This window comes from Melopsittacus undulatus, chromosome 8, assembly GCF_012275295.1.
Source record: "Melopsittacus undulatus isolate bMelUnd1 chromosome 8, bMelUnd1.mat.Z, whole genome shotgun sequence".
Classification (NCBI taxonomy): Eukaryota; Metazoa; Chordata; class Aves; order Psittaciformes; family Psittaculidae; genus Melopsittacus; species Melopsittacus undulatus.
The window spans coordinates 51,438,817-51,455,801 of NC_047534.1; the positions used below are offsets into that span (position 1 = coordinate 51,438,817).

The 16,985-nt window shown below is 39.9% G+C and overlaps 1 long non-coding RNA gene across 1 annotated transcript; it reads right to left on the reverse strand.

Moving 5' to 3' along the window:
- Positions 1 to 15,433: 15,433 nt before the first annotated feature.
- Positions 15,434 to 16,924, reverse strand: LOC117436625 (uncharacterized). Its single transcript, XR_004549952.1, has 2 exons — positions 15,899 to 16,924; positions 15,434 to 15,813 (listed from the first exon to the last, which is right to left on the reverse strand). It is a non-coding gene; the product is annotated as an uncharacterized lncRNA (long non-coding RNA).
- Positions 16,925 to 16,985: the final 61 nt, after the last annotated feature.

Consider the following 16,985-nt stretch of genomic DNA (forward strand, 5'->3'; position numbering starts at 1 on the left):
TGATGTTCCAAAATCTGTCTTATGTATGGAAGAGATTTGGAAGTTCTTAAGGGTCAGTTAACATGGTTTTGTTTTGGGCTTTTTTTGTCGTTTATTTTGCAGCCACGTATATCTTCCACTTAATCAGCAAAACAACATAAAACATCTGAATGTGATTAGCAATTATTTAATATCTTTAATTTATGAGTTTTTTAAAGAAAACTTGACATTTTCCCACATTTTAAAAAGTAGAATGTCCTTGACCTAATCTTCTTGAACATTTTTACTCTTTTATATATATTGCTATTTGGAGTAAATATTGCTGCTGTTCTTTTTGTTGCAGATTTCCAGCTGCACAGAGGTGTTCATCTGAAAGAATTCTGCAGATGTGGCGCTTTTTGGAGGCATCTGGATTAATATGTCTCTTTATTTGGGATTGTTTTCTAAATATTTTGTTGCAGCCACTTTGTCATTTATGAGAAACAATGAGTTCAGTAATTAAAATCTAAATCCTTTAATCAAACTGAAAAGACAATTTATATTTAAAAAAAATTATTTGATTTTTAGGAGATTAAGCCTTCTATTAGCTGGAATGTTAGTTCTTCCAGTCACACAGTTCAATAACTGACCCTTATTGGCTATCACTATTAGGTCAGTTAAAACATGAAAGGTGAATACCTAGTTTTGTTAAGTTGTTGACAAAGCTCCCACTGATAACAGAGCCAGGGCCTGGATGTAGAAAGGGCTTTCAGCATTATATAGTTATTATATAATTATTTTGGCTTAGAGAAAGCAAAACTTCACTCCTATTTCCACAAGGAAATAAGAACTGGGAATTTAGTGTGTGAATTATTTTGTCACAGACTTCTGTTTTTCTCTATTTCCTAACCATCTCTCAGCTGGATGAAATTTTTGAATCTTTACTTCTAGTGTTAATACTGAGTATGTATTAACATGTATTTATTAACATGTATGTAAGGTCTTCACAGTCCTTTGTAATACAGTGTAGAAACTTCAATAAACAAACAATTGATTCTTTTTTGTTCTAATTTGAAAACACTTTTTCGTTGAGACTATAGAAGAAAAGGAGAATACAGAACTTTAAAATCTTCACTGCAGCTCTGGCAGAATTGATTTACTGTCTGAGATGCATGCATGAGTGTCTATACTTTCATAGATTAAACCCACAGGCTATCATTTCCCTGTGTCTAATAAACATGATCCATGGACAGTTAATTTTGCTTGGCCATTTTCAAAACGAAAACATTCATTTTTTTCTGTTTCTTTGAGAGTATTTGTTGAGATCAGTGTTTTCATGACATAGATGACAGGCGAGATGATAAAATCTTGCTTGAATCACACAGAAGAATCATTAGGGTTGGAAGGGATCTCTGGAGATCATCTAGCCTAATCCCCTAGCAAGTTAGGGTCACCTAGAACAGCTTACACAGGGACGTGTCCAGGCAGGTTTGGAATATCACCAGAGAGGGAGACTCCACCACTTCCCTGAGTAGCCTGTTCCAGTGCTCTGCCAACCTCAGCATAAACAGTCATGTTGAGGTGAAACTTCTTGTGTTTTAGTTTAGGTCCATCCCTCCTCATCCTGTCACTGAGCACCAATGGGAAGAGTCTGACGTGAGCCTCTCTGCTCCCACCTTTGATATATTGATATGCATTAATGAGATTCCCTCTCAGCCTTCTCTTCTCTAGCCTAGACCCCTGATCATCCTTGTGGCCTCTGCTGGACCCTCTCCCAGAGCTGGACACAGTACTCAGATGTGGCCTCACCAGGGTCAAGTCCCTTGACCTGCTGGCCAGATGCTTCCTGATCTCAAGGTATTGTTGGCTCTCCTGGCTGCCAGGATGCACTGCCAGCTCATAGTCAATTTGTCACCTACCAATACTCCCAGGTCCTTCTCAGCTGAACTAGTAGGTGAGCCCCTAACCTGTACTGAATGAGTTAGTCTGCACCAAATTAACACAATCTCAATGTGAAAATGAGTTTGGGAAAAAAAATGAAAGACAAAGCACAAGTACAAAGCCTATTTTTTTCATAAGCCCCATATAAAACTTCTTTCATCTTCTGTTTTGGTCATTATTATGGAATGTGAGCTGCATTTGAGTGGAGGCAACTCAGATCCTTCTATCTTCCCCACTCCCTGCCTTTTTTATCTATGCAGATGAAAAAGCCAAACAAATTGATCCTGTACAAGTTAATCTGAGCAATGACTAGATGGTAAGTTATTCAACTGGTCATCTAGAATATACCTCCTATCAGAACATCTAGTGAAACTGATCTTATCAGTCATTTGGTTTTGTTCCTACTTCCAACTAGGTTGCTCCAAACAGCAAAAGAGATACTGTGAGGGTAGTGAGGCACTAGAACAGTTTGCCCAAAGAAGTGGTAAATGCTCCATCCCTGGCAGTGTTCAAGGCCAGGTTAGACAGAGCCTTGGGCAACATGGTCTAGGGTGAGGCACCCCTGCCATGGCAGGGGGGTTGAAACTAGGTCCTTTCCAACCCTAACCATTCTATGATTCTACAATAATGGTGTTTCTGAAAAATATTTCTCTATTATTTCTTAAACAAGTATTGTAAAGGCTGTAATGATTGTCTAATGTTGATCTAGAGTGTGGGTTTACTCAAACTTTCAAGATATTTTATGCAATATTCTCTCCTTCCGTTTTTCAAAGGTCTCAAACATTTCCTATGCCCATTATAAATGTCTGAAATACAGAATTTGTCTAACTTGGTGAGGCATTTGCTGCATCCGTGCTGATCCTTTTTCTCTCTCTGATCCATCAGTCTTTGACTGAAAGTAGAAAGAACCCAAAGAGCAGAAAGAAAGTTGCTGTTGTGGACTGACTTTTCTAAGAGCCGGTAGAAGGAAGTCCTGTTTCTGACAGTTCACAGAATGGTTTGGATTGAAAGGGGCCCCTGGAGTTCATCTGGTCCAACCCATCTACCAAGGTAGGGCCACCTACACAAGTTGTTACACAGGAACGTGCCCAGATGAGTTTTGAATGTCTCCAGAGAGGGAGACTCCACAACCCCCCTGGGCAGCCTGTTCTAGTGCTGTAATGTAAATGTAATGTAATGTAAACTTCTTCCTCATGTTGAGGTGAGATTTCTTGTGGTTAATTTATAGCCATTGCTCCTTGTCAGGCTTGTCTTCCATATGCTGACTTATTGGAGGAGTTCATGTAACTTTTCTTGCTTTTTATATAAAAAATTTGGATGCACACATTCAGTAGAAAACAACTGTGCTATTAACATGTTGAGTTGTTAAATTAACATTTTAGTTCCAAATCATATTTTTAATAATGGAGAGAAATCCTCTCCAGTGAGCAAGATCAACACTTCATTGGGAATTTTATAAATGCATTCTGTCTTTGCACTTCATCATGGACTTGATTGAGTTAGGCTGTGCTACTTGACTTTGAGCCCATTGTTCAATCTATTTGTTTTAAAGAGTATTTGGACTACATTAGTATTTCAGCTACCTAACTAATGATTTTCACTGTGTGCCCATGTGGGAGAGAGGGAGTGCTAGTGCATTTTTTAAACATCTATAGTTATTTATATATGTAAATCTGGAAGGGTGTGAGGGTAAAAAGTTTTCAGTGACCTAGGGCACCTTTTTCAGGTACGTCTGCTGATAGAGACTGGAGAGAAAAGAGTAACTGTAGCCAATTTTCAGCAATGCATAAAGGTTTTTACAGCTCTGTGTTAAATACATAATTGATTTTCCTTTAGATACTTCTCTGAATGAATGCTGCAGAAAAATTAGGAAATGAATCAAGAGTTTTAAAGATTAATATTTTCCATTTGTTTACAGATACTAAGTAAGCTTTAAGCATTGAGGATGTAAATACAGATGCTTGTGTCATGCTATATATAAAAATACCTGCACTTACATATTTTCAGATAATACAGTGTGTATAACATTGTCTTCCTGACATGACCATGTGTTTACTTGATGTATTTACCACTGTTTAAATGATTATACAATACATAATACCACTAGCAATTTTTCCTAATTCAGGGATGAGTTAAGATAATTACTATAATGGAATTTTCACATTTCTCAGCTCTTGAGTACTTGGCTTCTCTCTCCCTAGGGTGATTACCTAGGAGAGAGTTAGGATCTCTGTTTATCTATGAATTCATCATGCTTCCCCATGTACTAATAGAAGCTACTAAGAGAAAACTAGTAGCTTGCTATCAGCTAATTAATAGGAAATAAAATAGGTAGATAGAGAATAAATATGTTTAAAACTATCAATACATAGGTTTTAAGAAAAATAGATTTTAAAACCTGATTAAACTTACTTTTGAGATCAGTACTTTTTAATTGATATTGCAGCAATTTAATACTGTAATAAAATTGTTATAGCACAGAAACCTTTGTGTAACCTCCTTATCAATGAGCACCAACATTATCATCTTTATTTCTTGTTTGATAGTGCTAACCTAGCAGCCTCTGCAGCTAATGGAAACACATAGTTTGGAGTTTTTGCTTACTGGTCCATATATGAAGCAAAATACATTTTTTTGGTGGTAGGCAAGAAACTAAGTATGACCTTTGTTTTAACATTATGATTGTGTTGTGTCATGGTTTAAGCCCAGCCGGCAACCCAGAAAACCACGCAGCCATTTGCTCAGTCCTCTCACTTACTTCCCCCCGTCCTGGAGGGCTGGGGAGGAGAATCAAAAGAATATAACTCCCACAAGTTGAGATAAGAACAGTCCAGTAACTAAGGTATAACACAAACATTATATACCTCCCAAAGTATAGCAGTGATGACCACACTGGGAACACATACCAGCCCAGGTTCATAATCTATGAGTCTGTTGTATTGCAAGTCAATAACCCTCACCCAGGCTCCCCAGCTGATAAACACTAAAACAGCAAATACCACCTGTAAGTAAGATACGACATGCTGAAACTCCAAGATCAAGAGCAACAACCTTGAGAGCCAATAAATCAGCATTGTGACGAGTGACTATAAATCCAAATCAATGAATGCTTATCACAAATATGATTAGACACACTCTGGTCAGATCTGTTGTTATCTCAACCCTTTGTGCCCCACGTTTGGCGCTACAAAGAGCTGTCGTGGTTTAAGCCCAGCTGGTAACTCAGGCCCAAGGTAACTCAGGACTAAGCTCACTCCTCCCACTCCCTGCACCTGGAGGGGCAAGAGGGAGAATAAAAAGAATGTAACTCCCACTGGTTGAGATAAGAACAGTCCAGTAACTAAGGTGTGACACAAACCACTACTGCTACCACCACTAATAATAATTATAAGGGAAATAACAAGGGAAGAGAATACAACCGCTCACCACCCACTGACCAATACCCAGCCCAACCCGAGCAGTGATCTAGCCCTTCCGTGTAACTGCCACCAGTTTATATAGTGGGCATGACGTTCTGTGGTATGGAATACCTCTTTGGTTAGTTTGGGTCAGGTATCCTGTCTCTGCTTCCTCTCAGCTTCCCCTCCTTCCTAGCACAGCATGAGACTCAGAAAGTCCTTGGTCAGAGTAAACATTACTTAGCAGCAACTAAAACCACCAGTGTTGTCAGCGTTGTTCCCAGGCTGAAAGTCAAAACCACAGCACTGCACCAGCTACTAAGAAGGAGAAAAATGACTGCTACTGCTGAACCCAGGGCAAGCAAGAAAAATCTATAAAGAAGCAACGAGAGATAGAGAAGTTCTGGAAATGACAATATAGTTCTGAACTGGATTCAGATGTGAATTTGGGTGTAGAAGATGTAGCTAATGTGGTCTTGTGTGACTAAGTAAGCTCACTGGTGTTATACTTGTGAAGGGGAGGACATCAGTTAAATACTATAGCTGCTCAAAAATAGGTTGAATACAGTGGTTCTGTTTGTTAATTGGTAGTTTTGTATTTGTACAGTAAAAAAAAATATCACTTCCAGGAGAGAGGTGGGATTTATTGCATGGTAATAGAATGATGATGAAGTTTTCTTTAAATCAAGTATTTCTAAATTAAGTATGAAATTTAAAGCAAACAGACCCAACCAAACAAACTGAGATACTGGATTTGATTAAAAGTTCTCCTAGCTCAGCATCCTGTTTGTGATAACAACCTGTGGAGGTAAGCAGTGTTATACATATAGGAAAGACTATTCTGTTTTTCTTTGTCACTTCTGGGAAGTAGTTTTTGGACATCTCAAATCAGAGCCTGCATGTGAATCACTGTTTTTATGAGTAGTGTTAGGCTTGTTTTCCATTAATTCCTCTCCTTCCATTTTGAGTGCTGGTGCTATCTGAATAGGGAGCTTCAAAATATTCTTATTTTGTACTTTTGCTTGTTTTAGCCAGCTGCCTCATAACAACCCTGATCTGCCCATGTATCTTGTATAATGAGAAATAGTAAATATTAATTTCCCACTCACTTTCTCTGTATTATTCATGATTTTACAGCTTTCTGTGACAGTTCTTCTCAGTCATTAATTCTTTGACAAATACCTCTCTTGGGAGGCAAGCGTCGTGCCTTGAAGCTATGGATAGCTGTCTGCCTTACCCCAGCATGTAAGGGCATGGTATAGACATGCATTTACATTGGGTCCAGAGAACAAATGGCCAAGGAGTATGTCTGTGGGAAGCCTTTAAAAAATGGAACTTACAACCTGGGACATTATTTATCCCATATATGGTGAGCAAGATAATCAGAAGTACTTTATACCTCATTAAGAAGACTTGTTATTCGCAACTGCTAACATTCTGAGGATTTTGTTGAGTAGTACAAGGCTTTTATTAATACCTATAAGAAATAAGAAAATCTCTTCCCTTTCTGAAGATACCATCAGTAATCCTTGATTTTCTCAGATATTCCATTTAAGTCTCCCAGAACTTTTTGTAAATCTTAGGCAAATATTACTGGCTCTGGATAGATCCTTCAATAAATCAAATTCCTTCAGAATATTCTCTCCAAGATCTATGTGTAAATGCACTGTATTTTCATTTGAAACTTGGAAAGTCAATGCCATGTGTCTTGTACTTTTAGAATGTACATCTGATTATCACAGAAAACTACTAGGTGTGAACATGACTCCAAAGTTGATATTGAGCAGCCTTGGTACATTTAATTACATATCTGATGAAGGTTTCATGGAATAGCTATCTTAATGTTTCTGTAAGTTGATAATTTGAACAGAGGAGTTATAAGCATGTACTATATTTGCACTGTTTGCTGGGATCAGGAGTAATCTGTCACAAGTAAACTCCTTGTCACAGGGCTTTCAGATAACACTGTACACAGCTACTTAATCTATGGATGGGCTAATCAGACACTGACCTTATGCTTCATCTTTTGGAGAAAGGAAAATACTGAGGTCCTGCTTGCATATTTATTATTTATCGCTATAAGTAGTGAGTAACAGCAGTACTTCTCCACCTACTCCCCACATGAATATGTACAGTTGAAGCTGTTTAAGTTTCTTCTGGTTAGAACTAGGACTTCATTCACCACTATAGAAGCCATGTGGCTCCTTCAATGAAAGCATGCTTTTCAGTTGCAGTTAATGCATTTACTTTTCACATGTTCAGATTATTTGGTTACTCTGTTCTATAGAGCAAATGCCAAGTTTTTTTTTTCATGTTTCAGAAAAAATATTGTTAGCTTACAGCTTAAAGAAGGAGTTTCTAGGACTGTAGGTTAGAATAGGCAATATTTTAACCTGTGTGATTTCAGCAATGTTTATTATACACATCTCTGACCACACGAATTGTTGTGTGGTTTGGTTTTTTTTTCTACTGACTCTGGAATCATCAGTGCACATTACGGCTGTTGTGAACAATCATGTTTAGGCAAACACCTGTCCTGTATGACCTGCAGAACCAGATTGTAGCATGATAATTGGCTTATCACAGCACAGTCTCCACAACTCACTTAGAATCATCAAAGAGCTGCTAAATATGTTGGTGTCACTATAGGATGCCTTGTTGACAGACTTTCTGCACACTTTTCCTGTAAGACCATTCATTTCACTTATTATCCCACCGAGTAACAGTCCAGGCCTCAGTATTTAAAATTTAGGCTAGAACTCAGTCCCACATGCCGGCATATTGCATACATGGGCATGCGTAATTCATCTTCTGTTTTGGTTGTTAATACCCCTTCATGTATCTGCAGATTGTTATCTCTTCCCATTCTGTCTCCATTTTCAGTTAATAAATATTTAATTCTATAAATCTTACATCATAAATCAGCTCTTCCATGCTCTATTCTGCTAGTCTTTTCTTAACTCAGTGCTTTGTCAGTCTTACAGCTAACATTATATCCCACACTGAATTAATTCTCTTTAGTGTGCTCACACTAAAAACTGTCCAAAGGTCAGGCAGTTATCATTTCTGCACTCTGTGATGTGTTGTCTCCATGGAGTGGGTGCAGGACCTGTAGCACAAGTGTGATGGGGAACAGATGAGGGACCTGAGGGGTTTTAGTCTGGAGACGAGAAGGCTCAAGGGGGACATTATGGCTCCCTACAAGTCCCTGACAGCAGGATGGAGTGAGGATGGGGCTGGTCTCTGCTCCCAAGGAACAAGGGACAGGACAAGAGGAAATAGCCTCAAGCTGCACCAGGGGAACAATTCCTGCCCCACAGGGTGCTCAGGCATTGCAACAGGCTGTCCAGGGCAGTGCTGGAGTCACCGTCCCTGCAAGCATTCACACACTGTGTAGACAAGGCCCTCAGTGCCATGGTTAGTGGTGGCCTTGGCAGTGCTGAGGGAACTATTGAACTCAATGGTCTTAAAGGTCTTTTTCAACCTGGTTGATTCTACGATTCTATGACACTATGATTTTAGCCTGCAACTGGGCTAAGCCTGTATTGTATTTTAGTGTTGCTGCAACATAAGGGTAACTATTGCCCACACTTCTCTTACACTGTATGTAGTAGATTTCTCCCACTCAGTGAGTGGCCAGCTGCATGCTGATTTCTGTCTCCTTAGGTGTTGCTTTGTGCATTTTTTTGAAAATTGAAACCCATTTTCTGCCTACTAATGCTTCTGACTGTCACTAATGGTTCTGAATTCTGACTAATGTTCACAACTCTTTCTGGTTTAATATAGTCTGCAAATTGCATCAGAGCATTATAAATATATTAGAAGAAAGGCAGCGCTCATTTAAGTAGTCTGGAAGTCATCTTACCGAAAACTGATTGTGTTCTCATCAGCCATCTCATCTGCTGTCTCCAGAAAATACAATACATTTAGGGTTTTTTTATGGGGTTTTTTTCTGTTTTGTTTGGGGTTTTTTGTGGGATTTTTTGTGTTTTTTTGTTGTTGTTGTTTTGTTTTGCTTGTTGTTTTTTTTTTCCAGTATTCTTCTCTGATCTTTAAAGTACAAAGTTGACTAAATATGTGGTGTACTTAAGAAAGCCTGGCAAGCGATTTGTCTCATTCCAAATTAAGGCTGTAAGTCAGCTTATTTAAAGGGGTCTTCTTATTTAAAAGGGAATGTGAGATTTCTTCAACAGGAAGAGAAGATTAAACCTAAGTTCTTCACACTCAGAAAATTATAGCATGCTATTCCTAGACGTGTTTTGGTGAATTGCAGTGATCCTCGGTGCTATTCCTGTACTGTTCTAGTAACTGTGTAATATTTCCCTGTCTGTCCTGCCAGGTGTCATAGGGAAACAGAACAGAAAATGAGAGATTGTGAGACTTCTCAGCTTGGTGCTATGTGTGAGGGCACAGCACATGGGGGGTGAAAGTCTGCTGACTTGATCAGAAATTGTGGTCACAAACCTAGCAGGATGGCTGTGTCTGCTGTGGTGATCTGTAATTTACTGCAAAGATAGTATTTGGTACCCCTGCTGATGAGACCCTCTAGCTGTGACAAATAGAAGCTGGTTGCTGGTTCTTTGGATGGAGTACCAAATGCTGCTATCTGGAGAGGATTATAGTAATAATGGTGAGGAATAATAGCAGGGAACAAAAGCAACAATGGGCAGTCTCATCACCCCACTTGAAATCTTGTCTGGCTGTTCCAAGTCAGTGTTTCAGTTTCCTGAGGGCAGCTGCACACGCTTTTGTTAAGAAAGCAAGGTATGTCAAAGATCATCTGTCACTAAGACTCTCCAATGCTAAATCTCTCTCTTACATGCCAATTTGCCACATGGCTCAAATGAGAACTGGAAAAGGTGAGAGAGAAGCAACAGACCTGCAGAGTGGCTTCATTAACATGAACAAATGGTAACACAGTGAGGAAGTTGGCGTAACCAAACGAATTACCAGAGCCCCCTGCAAGGAACCCAAAATGATGGAAGGGATCCAGACTCATGGACACAGGCAGCTGCGAACAAATGCTTCCAATTTTCAGTGTGTCATTAAAGACACAAACTGAGTCTGACAATAAAAGGATCAGTCTTAGAGGAAATTTCTTTATAATAATAAAAGGCAGCCTAGATCCTCGAGGTTCCTGCTTTCAGCCATACTTTACTAACAGCCTAAGTGAGAAGTACACAGATCCACAAAACCCCAGTGTCTTTTAAGGTGCAGAGCATGTCACATAGAACTCCAAATGTATCATCCATCAATATAAGAAATCATAAATTCAGAAACTGATATTCTGATGTGGAATTTTGTACCCTACAGTAAACTGAAATAAGATTAGTTAGAGAGGAAAACTGAAAGAAACAGACACCTTTTCATGAGCTTTCAGGATCCTTTTTCCTAGAATATGATTTTGCTCTTTAATAGTTTTTGTGCTAATTTCTATTTCTTAGGGTCTCCTGCTGCCTTTTCTACCTTTGCAAGGTTACTTCTAACAAAGAGCAAGCACAGAGCCAATGGAACAGCTTGGGTAGTTACTGCTACTGAGACACTTTTAATTCTTGGACTTTTCCTCTTTCCTGGGGCAGCCATTTAAGAGACAGGTCTCCCACCAGGCACACAAATGTTCTTCCAAAGAGAAGGATGCTAATTGCTATCATTTTGCTTCTGAACCTCAGGTCCTGGGACCCAATGGCGATCTGTAAAACAGAGAACTTGAAAAACCACAGTACTGTATGTAGCAGATTGCTTTGATATGTACAAGAACTAGGAACAAGCTTAATAAAAGTAGAAATGTTTATGCAGTCTAATTTGATTTTATTTTAAATATTGTTTAAGCTTATTCTACAAAGGTAAGGAAGCAGATGTATAAAATATTCCTACACTTTGAAATCAGTCCATCATTTAAGACAATGGATCCGGTTTTCATAAATGTGCTTCTAGGTCTTAATGAATGTTTGCTGTAAGAGACATGATGTTCTCATTGGTCTCAGTTTTCTAAGTACGGCCTTAGCTTGTCCATTTTTTGGACTTCCTTCACTACCACAGGTTTCTGTCACAGCCTATTGTCAAAATACGATGATGCCTTTGTTAGACCACTGCTTTGGGAAAGCATGGCTGTAACCTAAACAGTTTTAGCACCAAGAGGTCTTACTGTATTTGGAATCTCAGAAGTGGTGTGAATTTTTATATGTTTGCTATTTGTTAGTTGTTTTTAAACAGCCTGAGAGTATTAAGGATGAGCCTGCGATGACCAGTCTGAAAGAAATAACAGATATATAACGTGACATTCTCTGTTCATACTTTGGAATAAAAAGAGTGACAAGTTTTAGTAAAAATTATGATTTAAGATAAGAAGATTAGGTCACAGTCCTTCTGGAATTTGCCATACCTTTGATGTTACAATAGGCTGGATGTAATGATATATAGTTTCAAAATGTTAAATTTAAACCCACAAAGTTTTTAGTACTCTAAACCTCTGGAACATTATCTCAGGGTAGGGATCTGGTCATTATTTAGAACTAAACAAATCAGCTTGTACTGTAAAGCAAATCATTGGCCTTTAACTTGGATGTCCATTGAAATATAATGCAACTATTTAGAGAGAAGAGATGGCCAACTATGACCTGTTTATTGATTTATGTGAACCAGATCTGCTTCTCTCACATCTGCTTGGATGAGTGCTGTCTGTTGATGTACGCAGGGAAGAAAGAAAGAAAGTGAAAAGAAAGAAAAGAAAAGATGAAATTCACTAAGTTTCCACTTCTAGGGAGTCAGCATAAATACCAGACTAGTAAATGACCTTCTTTCCAGGTTGTTTTCTAACATCTGACACTTTTAGTGTCACCTTACTTTGTTCACACAGTCCACATGAAAAATAAAGGTGTAAAAGCAAAACAGCTCTCATCTTCTTCCCAGTAGTTGTCTTGGGATTTTTTTTCCCCCATTTCAAAAGTTTGCCTTGCACAGTCCTGATCATCTCCCAAGTTCTGCAGAGATTTACATAAGATGTAAAAATGTGTAACTGGGAAAAAAGTTATCATTCTTTTCCTTCTCCCTTCCCCCATTTTCTTTTGTTCTGTTAACAATTTCCCCAAATCTCAGCCTTTTAGAAAATCTAATTACTGCTCTTCGCTGGCATGCATTAGCATTATGCTGTTGTCAGTCTGTCAGGTGCACTTAGTCAGGATTTAATAGGCTTGCAGTGAGCTACTATTAAACTATGGAATTAACATTTAAAGAGTGTTTATACGACTTCCTTTTCCTCCCCCACAGCAGTTTGCTTAAAGACACAAGCAATGTTCTGGTTTGTTTTAATTTGTACATAAGGAAAATACTGAGGAAATCCATGAAGTCAATTTTAATTTAAAAATTGAGTTATATTTTTCTTGCAGCTCTTGCTAAACATTACAGTGCTATTTTTCCAAAGAGAAATAGCAATTTAAAACCATGTAGTCAAATGCAACCTTTGTTGTAGTCATACTAACAAATGTTACCAATTAAAAAGATGTGGAGTTGTTGCTCACTCTGAACCTCTTTAGTTTTCTACTAAGTCCTGAGTGGAGTGAGAATATCCCTGGCTTGTTCTTCTGGTCCAGAGGCAGAGGAGATGTGCATGTGTGTGAGCTGCTCCTTTCTTTGTAGCTAGCCCCCATGATCTTCACTTTGCTGCCTGCAAATCTCATCACTTTCCTTGGGCACTCAGAAACTGGGAAAGAAAAAGGCAGACACATGGATTCTCCATAAGTTAAGACATGTTTGTATGAGTCTAGGGCCACTTTGTACAGATGAGGTTGTGGTTCCTTCTCAATCAGGGAGAGATCTTTTGTGCTGGATGGGTCCAGACAGGGTCTTCTTGTCATTCAGTTAGGCCAGCTCCGTTTCTGTAGCTGACTGACAGCTCTTTCAGAAGACCTCAGGAAAGCCCTGCACACTCCTGCCTATCTTGCAGTCTCATGTGGAATGAAAGAAATTTTGGAATTAAATGATAGATGCATATCTGGTGCTGTGAAACCTGACTAGAGCTCTGATGGGAAGCCTCTTAGTAACTGATACAGAAGGCTGAGTTTTGAGGATTCAAAATGCTTAATGGGTTTATTTTTAATATATTTTAATATAATTCTAATATAATAAAATAATAATTATTTTTAATATTAATATATTTAATATAAAGTAACACACACACACGCATGGGATCCCACAAGCACACTCCACACAACTACAATATTTGAAACACAAAATCCAGACAATCATTGCTCCCACTACACTGTCAATGCAGGAGTCTCGGACAATGCAGGGACAATCAATATGATCAAACGATTGCCAAACTTTATTAGATACAGTGCTCTTATACCCTTACTCCCTTATGTAACAGCCTTGGATACTGAGCTCTAATTGGTTAGTCTAGAGGTTACTATCGTTTACAGGGCTAATGTTTACAACTTGTTATAATTGTGATTAAATACCTTACTCTAAAAATACAGTGGGAAACTACAACCTTGGCAGAGATCATTCTCTGCATGTTTTCAGTGGAAAATTAGAGGCCTAACAAGACAATTGACCTTGCTTATGCCTGCCAAGAATCTTCTTTACAGTAATAAGGCTCAGGGTATCGGGATCGCTCACAATGTGGCATTGGCTCTTTAAGAATTCCCACACCACACGATCCCACATACAGAACATGGCACAAGGACCTTGTGAAGACTACCAGGAAACCAGCTCCGAGAAGCATCATTGCAGTGCAAGGTGGCAGGCTCAGACTTAGCGGGTGTCTCTGCAGAGGCTCTGCCTCCCTCATATCACATAAGGCTTGGGCTTTTATACTGACCAAAATGCACACTCATTCCGACACAGGTGGCCAGCCTCCATCGGAGGAAGTGACAAGCCATATCTATAAAGTTTTCCAAGGGCTGATAGAAACATGGACATACTTATATTTACCAACTTCTAGTACATGAGTATCACAGAGAGACTGTATCAAAGGAGTTGTATATGGGGTCCCAAGTCCACAGTCAGCTACATTCTGCTCGATACCCCTGATAAGAGCATACAAGAGACCTTCCCATCGCAGGTCTTGATCCAGCACACACCACGGGAAACCGTGCAATACATCTGCATCCCCCACCCGTCTCGCTTCTCCTTTTACAGCTGCCCATTTATCATGAGGATCTGGGGGATATAAATCAGGCTTATTTTCTGGATGAATAGGCTGCAGGTCAAAAGGACTGTCTAGGTCAGCATCGGAATTATCAGGCATCAGAATCTCAGAAGCAGCGACAGCAAACTGATGAACGTGCACAGGCTCCTTCTCAGGGTCAATAGGGCCTGAGCTGAAAGGATCGACTTCATCCCCGTCCTCAGTCTTCGCAGCCATGGTGGCAACCGGTGGCGGTTCGAGGAAGGGGGGCGCGCTGGTCTCCATGATCTCACTTTTTGACTTTAACATCTCCAAAACAGTTCTCCAAATGACTAACAAACTTCAAACAGCATCATTGTCTTCTGTGGCTGTGTCCCACAGTTTAACTCCTGCCTCATTCCACAAAGAGATCTCAAATCCGGTAGACTCATCAATCTCTGGGTAATGAGTCTTCAATCATTTCAACATTAACTTTAAGTCTGTCTCTTTAAAGGTTGCTGCCTTCACCTTAAGAAGGACTGAAAACATCCATAAATCAGAGGCTTCTTCCCTAGCAATTTTTTCCAAAGTCTTGAGATTAAAAGGTTTGCCGACCCCCACAATTAACTCCTTCTCCTTACTCCAGAGCAACAATCTTTTTAGCATAGCTTCATCATAGTCTGTCCCTCTCACAGAGAGGATATGTTGGAAGGGCTTAAGTATTACTTCTTCTTCTTTATTTAACTGGTTTCCCATCTTTAAGCTCCCTTCCAACCATCCGGCTGCTCACCTTATTTGCATTGCACAGTGTCTTCCAGGCTCACAAGGCTCCGATCCGAGGACTTCACCTCTGAGGCTTCTGCCTCCCGATCTTGGTCCAGCAAGATCGATTCCAGCTGATTTCTTCTTCTTTTCCTTTCCTCCCTGAGGCACCACGATTCACACCCTCTTCTGTTTCAATGTGAACTTATAGAGGGCCCCTGTTCGGGCGCCATTTGCCATGGAATGGACTCAGTCAGAGATCAATATAATCAGACAAAAAGCCATTTATTGCAAAGCATTAACTCTTTATATACTATCACCTACACACACCTACAGCAATTTGGCATATCATGATTGGATACATGCCTTGAAGACCCTTAGTGACAAACATATAATTGGTGTTAAGCACAGGTGTAAGAACTTGACCTCGAGTGCTTGTCAACAGTCCACAGTTCTCATAAATCAGTGAATTCCAGCTTCTTCTTATCTTGCTTGCTTAAGCCTCCTCGGGCCTCTCACGGCCTTGCTGTATCTTTCAGCGTTATTCAGAGCTCATGTACCAAATATCCATTCTCCTGTGAGAATACTGTCTCCACAGTGTTCCTTCCTAGATCTCTGAAAGCTGTAGGGTTTCACCATTTCAGTCTCCTGTAGGAATGACAAAAAAGGTTAGATTCCTTCCAAAGTGCATTTAGATGCAAGCAGAAATTCAGTGACTTATACACAGAATCACCAGTTCAGAGAACTGTTCCTTCTGCAGGCCACACACAGCCACTGTGCACAGGATGGGCTCTGACAACAGCTGATTTTTATCAGCCCACAAACTCACACTCTTCACATAACCAGTTTTCTTGCAGAACACCCTGCAGCCAGTATGACACAGACTCAGTAGCTGCTATGTATATCTGATGGACTTCGCAGAGTGGCAGAATGCTTGCCTTGAGCAGGAACCATCTCACACAGACCTTAATGGCAAGTTCTTTGTTTTGCACTGGTGTTCCCTCTTTCAGGTGTGTCTGTCTGCTTTACATCCACAGAATCGAACTCTCTCCTGGAATGCACGGCCTTAAAACCAGGTTAATCCTTGCACCCTCACTGCCCTCACAAGGAGTGGACAGCTACATGCCTCACTCACTCACTCACTCACTCAGGGTTTCAAGCATGTCTCTGGGATGCAGGAACTCAGGTTCATCTCTCTTCCTCAGCTTTGAGCAGGAGCTCCAGGTTTGCAAGGCAGCCCAAAGGCTCAGAAACCTGCCCAGTTAGAGCCCGAGCATGAGCATGTCCATCAAATGACATCTGCTATGCCCCTCCAGGCCTTCACACCGCTCCTGTCTCCCAAGCCAGTGGAACTGCTAGAAGAGCTTTTGCTCATGGGTTGTGCTGGGCTTTAGGTTTGGTTGCTGCAATCCCTGCCTAGCTCATAACCAAGCTAAGGGAAATCTTACCTCATTTGCACAGCCTGACCTAAGGAATCCCATTGTCACAGGATGCCCTCATTGTCTATAGGGGTTCTTCTCACTGCTACTCCACCCCTCCATTCAAGATGCCACTATTTAACACAGACTGTCTGCCGTGTCCTATTGGAAGTGTACTTGGAGATATTTACTCCTAAACTGAATAAATATAAACAAAGCTTGACAAAGGATGCATCCCAGTTAGAGGCTGACTGTAGACTCACATTTACATTTGTGATGAGCAAAGTAAATAGTTACTTAAATACCTTATTTGCTACGGGATATGCATCTATCAAGAGGTAGGAGGAAAGTCTTACCATGTCTTTTACTATTTCAGGTCTCAGAACATCCCACAACTTCTGC